The following is a 10,518-nucleotide window of genomic DNA, read 5'->3' as shown; positions in this document are numbered from 1 at the left end:
TATCATGTTCGGTTTTGATTTGATTACATATGCGCATATTAATTAGGTGGACTTAGTTATTTTCACAACTTTTTCATATCTGCAGATTCGCAAAACTGGTAAAAATGACTTATTTTTTTGGCTTCTGTTTTAAAAACGGTATTAGATATATGAATTTTCTTTTTTGTATTTTTTACCCCAAAGATGATGTTTTAGTGTCTGATAATTTAATTTATTATTTGTGTCCAAGAACGGGATGAATTAAGTTGTCAACTTTGTCGAATTTTGCCATTTTTGCCAATTTGACCATTTCTGGCAGGTTTTTCGGTAATTTTGCGATTTCAAAAAAATGGTATAAAATCACAACGCATTGACCGATTTCAATTCTGTTTTTTGTTTTTTGAAGCTTTCATAAAGCTTGATCATTTGCAATCATCAAATAACATGTGTTTGTTGTACTTATTTTTGGTGTGCTATACCTGCTACTATGCTTATCAACTAGGGTACCCACGCCCTTAAGTCATAAATGGCAGTAATGAGGATTAATGCCCAACAAAAGGGCACTATAATATAGCACATCGACACGGTTTTGATCCTGGGGCCTCACAGTTACGAGGCCATTGCTTGGCCACTAAACCATGACTGTACGCAGCGGATGCTAGGGTAGGGGGCAGTTCCCACCAAAAAACAAAACAAAAAAAATGCAATAAATTTTCAATAATTAATTGCATTTTACCCCGGTCCCTAACATTAAAAATCCTCTGTACGACCATGCATTAAGTAAAAGACCCTTTTTATGAAGCACATAATCGTGGTATTCCAACCTTCTAGAAAGATGAAAAGTGCGTGGAAGACAGGAATTATGATCATAATGATGATTCCTATTGGCCAATACACTATAGGGACCCTCTCTCACTGAAGCGTTGATTGGCTGGTGACGACTATTGCTCAGCAAATCATCCAAGCGATGACTATTAGGTTTCAGGCCACTCACATTCCATTTGAGATACAGCAGAGTTGCATCATGGAATACCATTTTCTCCTGATATTGTTGATATGCTGTCTGCCATCTCTTGTGATCTCACTACAGATGGGAGATGACAATGTCTGCCTAATTGAGTAAGTGGTAGTGTTACATGTTCTTATTAACACTTATTAATTTCCTTATAGTTATGACAGTAACCTTTCCTTGCTATTGACTTACATAAATTAATAGTTTCCGAGCGGCAAAGAATAGTGAGATGAGTGAGATGGCATTTTGCGTTGAAATGACTATATAGAAAATAATATCAGGGATATTAACGATATCGAAAAGGCAATTTTCGTTTGGTTTATGCCTCTAGTACTTTGTCAAAAGGCTTATCGGGCGATGGTCCCTAGCAAAAACTCAGTTTTATTGCTGTGTAGAGATCACTTTAGGAAAGGGGAATTTCTCGATTGCTTTTATAAACCTCCACACCATAAACAATAATGTTGAATGACTCAAAATACAATGAAGGTGGTTGCATTCTCTTTTCTGAGGTGTTTATTGAAAAAAAAGTCCATGGCGGTGGCGGTGGTAGGGGGTGGGGTGGCTGAACGACTTTTACCCTAAATATTTCACCGATGAATCGGTCGAGATTAAAAAGAAGATTCATTGATTTTAAAAACTAACTTTATTGTCATTATTGCAAAGTTGAAACTTTGATTGGACAAGGTTATCAAAATTCAATGCTGGGAAACATTCGAAGTAGTGATTATTTTCAATTACAAAACGCTTAAATAGACCAGTTCGTAGATACAATCTGTGCATGAGCCGATAAAGGTCATCCGTGATAAAATTGTAAAACCTACCGAGATGAATACGTGCTCATGTTATGTAATCATTATTTATTTGTGCACTTACGGTACATTCTATGATACAAGAGGGCAAACAAAAGCTATTCATGAAGCACATACATGACTTTGGCATTGATTATTCTAAAATACCCAAAGTGGGACTTCTCCATGAGTAAAAGATCTGTGGATATTTGGGGTCATTATTTTGTACCATGTGGTAACTACGAAATGGTCTATACAGCCCCGGCATAGCACCTGAAAAGCTCTCCGATCGCTGCTGAGATATGTGACGTCACATGTTGAACATGATTTGCACTTGTAAGCAGACGATGTCCCATGACATCTCACACATTTTCAGTGCCTGTTTTGTCATCTTTTCTTCAGTTATTTCTCTTACTTCACTACCCTCAGGCTAACTGTTTAATCTATTACCTCACTCTAAATCCCGCGCATGGTATTATTTTGATGAAAAATGCAAGGATAAGAAAATAAAGGAATCCGTCGCTTGTAAACAAAATAAGACGCCATTGTATTTTCAGCTGCATATACCGCGGTATGTTCGGCGTTTCAAGAGGGAACAAATGCCGTCCATGCTATCATTGCGGGGTTTTTTAATTTGAAAGTGTGGTTTCTTTGATTGTTCATTAACCCCTATCCTGTGTATTTACAAACAAAAGAATTTAGTTATCAGAATTGGGGTCATATCCCTTTTTGAATGGTGTAAAATGCCATCAAATTTATATACACTAAACTCATTATAATTTGAGAAATAATAGCATTGCAATTATATTTATTTTTATGGGATGTCGTCTGCTTGGGCAGGATTGGTTCATTGTTATTTCTCTAGCGAATCTCTCGCATATCCCAGATGCTATGGAGGTGGTTTTATTTGTATTTTTATAAATCACCCGATATGTAGTTGCCCTAAAACTTGTACGATGGCCATCTGTTAGCTTACCAGTTTCTAGTGATACGTTATTTGTCATATTTGTGATTTTCTTTGAACAGGCACTTTAAAGGAAACCGAACCCCAAGTAATAACTTTAATTATTTTGAGATATTTATCATATTATTGCCCATGAATCTACAAGATTCCCCACCAAAGTGTATGAGAGAGGTATAAAGCAAAAATAAAGTACAGTTTCTCAGCACGACATGAGCATCGCCAATTTCTTGATAATGTGACCGTACTATGCGAAGTCGTTTATCAAGCAAATGTATTCAAATTTAAGGATGCTTCTTTCCCAGACGTGTGTGGTGATGAAGCGTTTCATTCACCTGCTATTATTCTTTGTATAATTGCCAGAATTCAAATTGCATAAATAAGTTAGTGCTCTTCTGGGGTGAAGGTTTCTCATAAATGAAATAGATTTGTCAACTGCTATAGTGTAGTTTTTTTAAATGAATTTTGTTACAATTGTGCCCCTATTATTTATTTTTCACATAATTTAATTTCTATCATCTCAGGTATATTATTTATTTTATTGAAAAGTAAAGGTTTCGTTATTGATTTAAAAATTCTTTCCAACTAAAGCTTGGTGCATGATACATGTACAACTTCAATATAGGTACGTCACATTTTAAAGAAAATGGCTGCGCCCATATCATGCTGAAAGGCATCACATCATGCCAGGAATATCTTCATTTATATATATCTTGTACATTTTCGTAAGGAATATTGTACATCAAAGGGCAGGAATACATCTCATTTATCAGAATACCTACACTTATTCTTTGGGTTTAGGTTTCCTTTAAGGATGAGTGAATAGACCTATGTACTAATGTATTTAACCCCTGATTACCAGCCATTTCATTCAACTGCTATGAATAATGACAACTCTACGGATATAATCCAGTTTGCATACACTAGTTGTTTGTTGCTATATCGGGCAAGCCTCTGGAAAGCTTTTAGTTATCGAGATAAGTTTGTTGTTTAAAGAGTATGCATTATAAGCAAACAGGTCTGTTAATACCCTATGTGTCAATAATATACTAACAGTTAAACGATTGGATAATTTTTCATGTTATTCTTAATACATGTAGATACATGAAAGATGAAAGTTTCTGTGACCAATAGTTAAACAAAAAACTGGAAAGAACTCGGATTCGAGTAATTGATTTTTTTTCTCCAGTCTATTTTATTCCATTTTTGAGGGGAGGGGTCGGGCTCGATACTCCCTACTCCATTGGCTTTGTTATTGAGGATGTATACTCATCATCAATCATCAACCCACAGATGTGGATATTTCTTCGCCTTGTGCGAGGTACTCCAGTAAAATGTTTAGAGTAATTCACATCGGTGGATCCTTATAAGGCGGTGTCAGACAGAGTCTAATTATCTGGAAAATAGCTATCTAGAATTTTTTCTGTCTGTCATCAATTATCCCGGGGAAAGTCCCGCAAAAAAAACCTACAACGAACCAAGAAAATTCTCCATTATCGAGAAATTTCTCTCTGTCACTTACGTAAGTGAATTATATAGAAAGCTATTATCTAGTTAATTCAAGATGGATCGGGAAAATTGTGTCTGACACCTCCTTTATTTTGCTCACTCCCATATACATCGGTGATGCCTCGGTCAAGCTATGGACATCTTTTATCTTTATAGTTGTCATTTACATAGCCCTATATATGGGAGCAATAGAGATGCCTACATCATAACGTGATAAAGCATGCACTATATACAATACCAGAGTATAATGCTCTTCTTAATGTATTTTAGACCTACAGTATTATCATTCAAAAACATTTGTGAACATATATTTTAAAGTTTGACATTAGTCCAGGCCTAATCTCGACCGTCATTATGCAGATCACCTTCGCTGCGCTCATCACCATCTATCACGCTGATACTGATGTAGACGTGAATCTTCGATGCAGTTAGAACAATTCACCGAATGATGATTTGATTTGATTTGATTTGATTTATTTATTTCTGTTTGATTTTCTTTTTCTTTTGCAGTTTTACAAATATATAACAAACAATTCAAAAATAAATATTAAAGAGAAAGAAAAACTATATGGAAAATGAATTGCGAAGAAAAAGAAAACAAAATCTTAAGGAAATATCGTATAGGTCTAAGTAAGCTTTAACACTCAATCAGATTTTCAAACTGATATGAAAGACGTAACATTCTTTGTTTCAAAATGTATTAATAAACATTAAGTCATAATTGACCACGTGAATGTACTGAGAAGTTCATCTTTTTCTTTTAGTTTTGACTAGACGAGTGTAATGACATTGGGAAATTGATCGTTCATGAACCCATGTTATCAGATCAAATGTTTTCATGTTCGTCGTCATGGGGCAGCTCAACTACAAAGTCGGATGTTTTCCGTAGGAAAAGGGCGCAAAATCGCAGGGAAGATGGGGGTTGGCAAGGCTTTCTCGTGATTCAGTTACGTATTACATGTATTGAGGTGATTGAACTTATAATGACTCTTTAGAATGGGATTTCAATAAGTACGATTTTAGCAACATTTCTTCAAGGTAACTTTTGATGATCAAAAGAAAGAATTTAAGATATTTTCGTTATACTTTTTCCAGCTTGCACCTTGCATGGGTCGAAATATACCCCACGTGCCGGGGGGGGGGGGGGGGAGGGCATTCAAAAGGATGACGCCTTTGTTTTCTTCACCGTCTTGTAAATATCTTATACTGATCAAACTAGGGGAAATCTTTAAAACAGCTTGACTCCAATATACATCGATCTTCGCATGAGCATTTTGATATTCCCAAACCCTCGCATTCAAACTGATCATAATTATCGGCGTTTATCGCGTTTACCGATGAGCATCTGTTTAGCGCCAAGCAGCTGCGTAGTTTGTTGATGTGTTTTCCGACGGCTTCTTAATCACTGCTCTGCATCACCACTGGCTTTGATGTCCGCATTTCTTCTTTGGCCTCCGACAACGAGCGACTCACTGCCTCCTCTTCAGCGCCGCACTTCTTCACTTCTCTTCTCGCCCGAGATCATCATCATGATCATCATCACCATCACGAGCGTCAGCGTCGACATCGCGTTTCTTCACGGCTCTTCAGCCACGCCAACGAAGTCGCGTTTCCGCCTTCAAGCCTCCGTTTCATCATCCCGTGACTGAGCCCCTTTCCTCGTTCATCACTCGATCGTCATCATTTCCATGGAACTTTCGACGTCATACCTACTTTGTCGTAAGCTTAATTTATTCACTGCATTCATTCATGTCCATCTCATTTAGTACATGACCATTTAATCTCCGTGCAATATTCTCATTTCTCATTAATGTCATTCTTATTCCAAGTCATTCATATTGCCTGACTACACTTGCAAGTGTGCAGTTTATACCTCAATAAAATAACGAAAAGGGAATACTATTTATCATGTGTTTTATTGTCCGTGCAACCTTGCTTCCTCGTAGCTAAAATAAAAATAGAGTTATTTGGTGTGATCAGTGAACACGCAAAACAATCACATTTACACTGAAACACACACAATTAATTCTACACACTAATATTTGTCACGAATATCATGCAAGATCAATCGTTCTATGATGTAGAAGAAATCTACTCACTTACATTTTGAAACTACTCTCGGTGTTATTTCTTCTATTCGCTCTCTAAACACCCCCACCCCACATTCTCCGTGACTCTGTCTATGTACGACCATATACGAAATTAGTAGATCATTGATTGTTTGTTTACCATAGCATTAATCTCGATGAAATTGAGTATTGTAAAAAGCATCCCGTGATTGTCATCCCGTTGTCGCTGTCTCCCACGAGTTTGGATTTTGAATAGGGAGCCTTTTCACACACAGCTAAAATTCATCGTATCTAGAGCTGATTAGTTTAAAGCTGTTAACTCAACAGCTTTAAAAAGCTTTAAAGAATTTTTTCCCCGTGTGAACGTCGTTTATACGATGTTCGGACAGATACAAGCAGCCTTTTCACAAACTAATCAGCTTTAAAGAATTTTACCCGTGTGTGAAAAGGCTGTTAGACTTACTATCATGTTGTATTTGTTTCTTTTTTATTTGAAAAGAAAAGGCGAACAACAACAAATTGTAAAAAGTATTACGAGTAATCATTTTCATCCCTGCATTATATTCCAGAAGAGACATTTAGTAGTACGTTAATTTATGCCATTCCTGGTTATTGTTATCTTTACTCTTGCACTCTACTTACAATCTATTTTACACTATAATCTTAAAATCTGTTATCCCATGAATAACAAAAGTATTGAGAATGATCCTATTTGTTTGGATTTAAATCAATACAATTTGAATTGAAGTGAATTGAATTGAATTTTATATCCCCTTCATTATAGCCCCATTCCTTAAATCCATCTGTCGAACCTTCTCCGTCACCATAAATACACATGCTCTATTTTCTTAATTTTTCATTTCCCCCACGATTTGATTGAAACTTTGATTTTCCTAATAATCATTTGGCAGAGAGCATGCTGTTAATAAATTAAAAATATCTCTGTCATATTCTCCCAGGCCATCTTAGACGGTAACATTATGTAAATCTACCATTTAGAAAAATTGGTCACTCCGCGGCCCTTTCAAATGATGAATTACCACTTAAGTATTAAAAGTACATGAACACCAATATGACTCTAGAGGTTTAATAATATTTTTTCTTGGTGGAACCAAGTGACAATGTTATGAACTACACGACAACGCTGGGCTTTCAAGTCGCACCGACATGACAAGATCCCTTGCTTAGATTTTGAAATCTTAAACTGTTCTCTTTAGGTATAGGTACCCGGAATGATTGCTGATAGACATATATTTGTAATAATGTTTTAATCGTAGTAACTCTGTCTCTATACAGGAATTCATACGGTATTACAGCTCTTGGTTGCTGTGCTGGCTGGCTGGAAAAGAGGGGCAAGTGCACTCGAAGTAAGTCATTGATTTAGTTGGAAATATATGAAATGTAATGATATACATGATGTATCTTTATGCATTATGCTCATATAAGTTATGTCATCTTTTTTTTTTTTTTTTTTGCACATATCGCACGATAACCAAATGCTCTAAGATGTTGATACCTACTTTGATAGAAAAATAAGGTTTAAGAAAAAAAGGAAAAATACTAGAAGGGAAAAGGAAAGAAAGAGTAAAGAGGGATAGAGGACGGTAAACCCCAAACAAGAGACTCTGAAGATCTACCCCAGAATCCTCTCACCGGCACCAGAGATGCCTAGGGCAATGATGGCCGAGAAGATTGCGCAATGTACCGCGCCGGTCTCGCAGGAAGGTGCCAATTGTGGTGAAGGGTTTTCATGGACCAGTGGATCTGAGATTATATTATCAAACAAACAAAAACTATGATTTTAGAAGAGTACGAATTTACAAATAGTAAAAAAGAAAAAAGTGAAAGGCGTAAATATTCTAAAAAAGAATGAAATGCCAATAATACCAAACAACAACAACAACAACAAATTTATTCATATTCAAAATGAATATTTTTAACGACAATTAAAAAAATCGTGGACAATCATTCTTTAAATGAATAAATTTGACAACAATTAAAAATAAAATAAATTTATTACCCTCTCTTCTGCCATTCGATATTTTTCAAGAGGGGGAGGTGGAACACGTGCACCTGGAGCTATGCTATGATAATTTGTCTAAATTACGCTCCTTATAGAACAAAAATTTCACGTATCGTCATGAAATTGTTTTAATTTGTTTTTTATTCAAAAATGAGCCATCAGATGCCGTCCCGAGGCCGGAATTGGCTTCATTTCATATGCACCTCCACCATTATGAATCTACTGGCAATCTTCAAACAAGTACCTGTTTATTTTCATTGAAATCAATTTCAAACTATAAAACTTGCGTGGTGATAATTCTGGATGCTTAACAACCAAGAAAGGAAACACCTGACTTGTCACCCCAGTCCTATTTTCGGATTGTTGGAGAGTGATAAAGTGTTTATGGTAATTTCCTTCCTTGGCTCGAGTACTGGATCATTGTCATGAAGTTCTTTTAAAATTGATTTCCCACTCAAATCACATGGAATATCTAAGGCAACCAACGTTTTTTTAAAGCTTTAACTAACCTTGATTCGTTATTTGTTTATCCCATTTCCCCTTTCGACTCTTTAGATTGCTATTATAAGTTAGAATTATGTTCACGTATTTGATGAAAATATGCCATTTCCCTTGATTAATGGTATTATAAAACTCTGTTAACTTTAATTTATTTAATTGCAAGAAGGATGCAGAATAATTAATCTTAATATCGATAAGATTGTATCGTAAGAAAAAATCAGTAAGTGCAAAAATGTAGTTGATTTAATTTTTTTTTCGTCGTTCTTGTTTTATCTTAAATTGCTTATTACTTATTTCAATACTCGCTTATTTTTCAATCAATATTCAGGTTGCATGATCGGCTCTTCAAACTGTTCCTTTTAGGGGGCAGGTAACACAAGATGAATTTACAAGTTTCTAATTTCATCCTCATAACGTCTCGATTAATAATAGCTTACATTTATAATGCGCCTAATACTTTGTTTCTAGGTGCAGCACTTGTTATTACCCTGGTCATCGGATTCAGGCTTACCCGCACACATTGTAAGCACATTATCCATTCCCTGTGGAGCATTCCGGTCAGTCGCCATTTTACAGGCGCCACTTGCTCATCCAAACACATTAAATTTCACATCATAACGGGTACCCATTTAACACATGGGTGGAGAGTGGCAAATGTAGATTAAAGTCTTGCCAAAGGACATTAGTGCCGCGGCGGGACTCGAACCCCGTACCTTGCGATCTTCAGTCGGGTGACTTATCTACTAGACGACAACACTTCTAAGGACACCCTTGGATAGTAATACACATTCTCTTGATTTTCTGTGTAGAATGTCCAAAGAATACATGGGGTGTTGGTTGTGCTAACACATGTACCTGTCACAAGAAAAATTCCAAATGCAACCGAGAAACTGGAAACTGTTCGTGTAACAAGGGCTGGAAAGGGGCAACCTGCGAGGAGAAATGCGACGCTCAACACTATGGCAGAAACTGTAAACTGGTAAGCCACCATTCCGGGAGTTACTTATTAATTCCTGTTAACAAGATCACATAGACTTTCAAGAAATCAACTTAAGGGTGAAATTTATTACTCCATTTTGTTGCCTGTATAGAAATCATGTATGGATTACGTCTAATGTCATTGCCGCGTTCACACATTATGATCAGGTGACGCACAGAGCTTTTGAAATGGCCTAAGGTTGTTTGTTTGTAAAGTCTTTGCAATAACGATTGTTATTCATCATTCATCATGAGTATTTTATTAAGTTCATTTCACTTGTCATACTGAGATCTTTACGAATGTTTCTAATAAATCAATGCGTTCGTCCATCATGTTCTGCTTGCAGAAGCGGATCCTTGCATAGCGTTAAAGAATACTGTTTATCATACCTTTTTTATCGTGCGCTTCTCATTTATACTTCTCCATTATCTGATCTCATATCATTTGTAAAGCCTGATTATATAACTGTCTCTTCAGCCATGTATAAAGCCAGAATAATTTAGTAAAATTATGTATGACAATATTGGTTAAAGGGTAAACCGTCAAATCCGTATAAATCAAATCACATCAAATCAAATTAACGGTTTTAAAGTGAATGCTGATTTGACAACGGAGATTACCTTCTATTGCTTATAGTGACTGGAAATACGAACCGTACTTAGTCCATTTCATGCATTACAAATCAGTTTAATGTCAT

Source organism: Strongylocentrotus purpuratus, unplaced genomic scaffold, assembly GCF_000002235.5.
Source record: "Strongylocentrotus purpuratus isolate Spur 01 unplaced genomic scaffold, Spur_5.0 spur5_scaffold_6, whole genome shotgun sequence".
NCBI classification, from domain to species: domain Eukaryota; kingdom Metazoa; phylum Echinodermata; class Echinoidea; order Camarodonta; family Strongylocentrotidae; genus Strongylocentrotus; species Strongylocentrotus purpuratus.
This window is presented reverse-complemented; position numbering follows the sequence as displayed.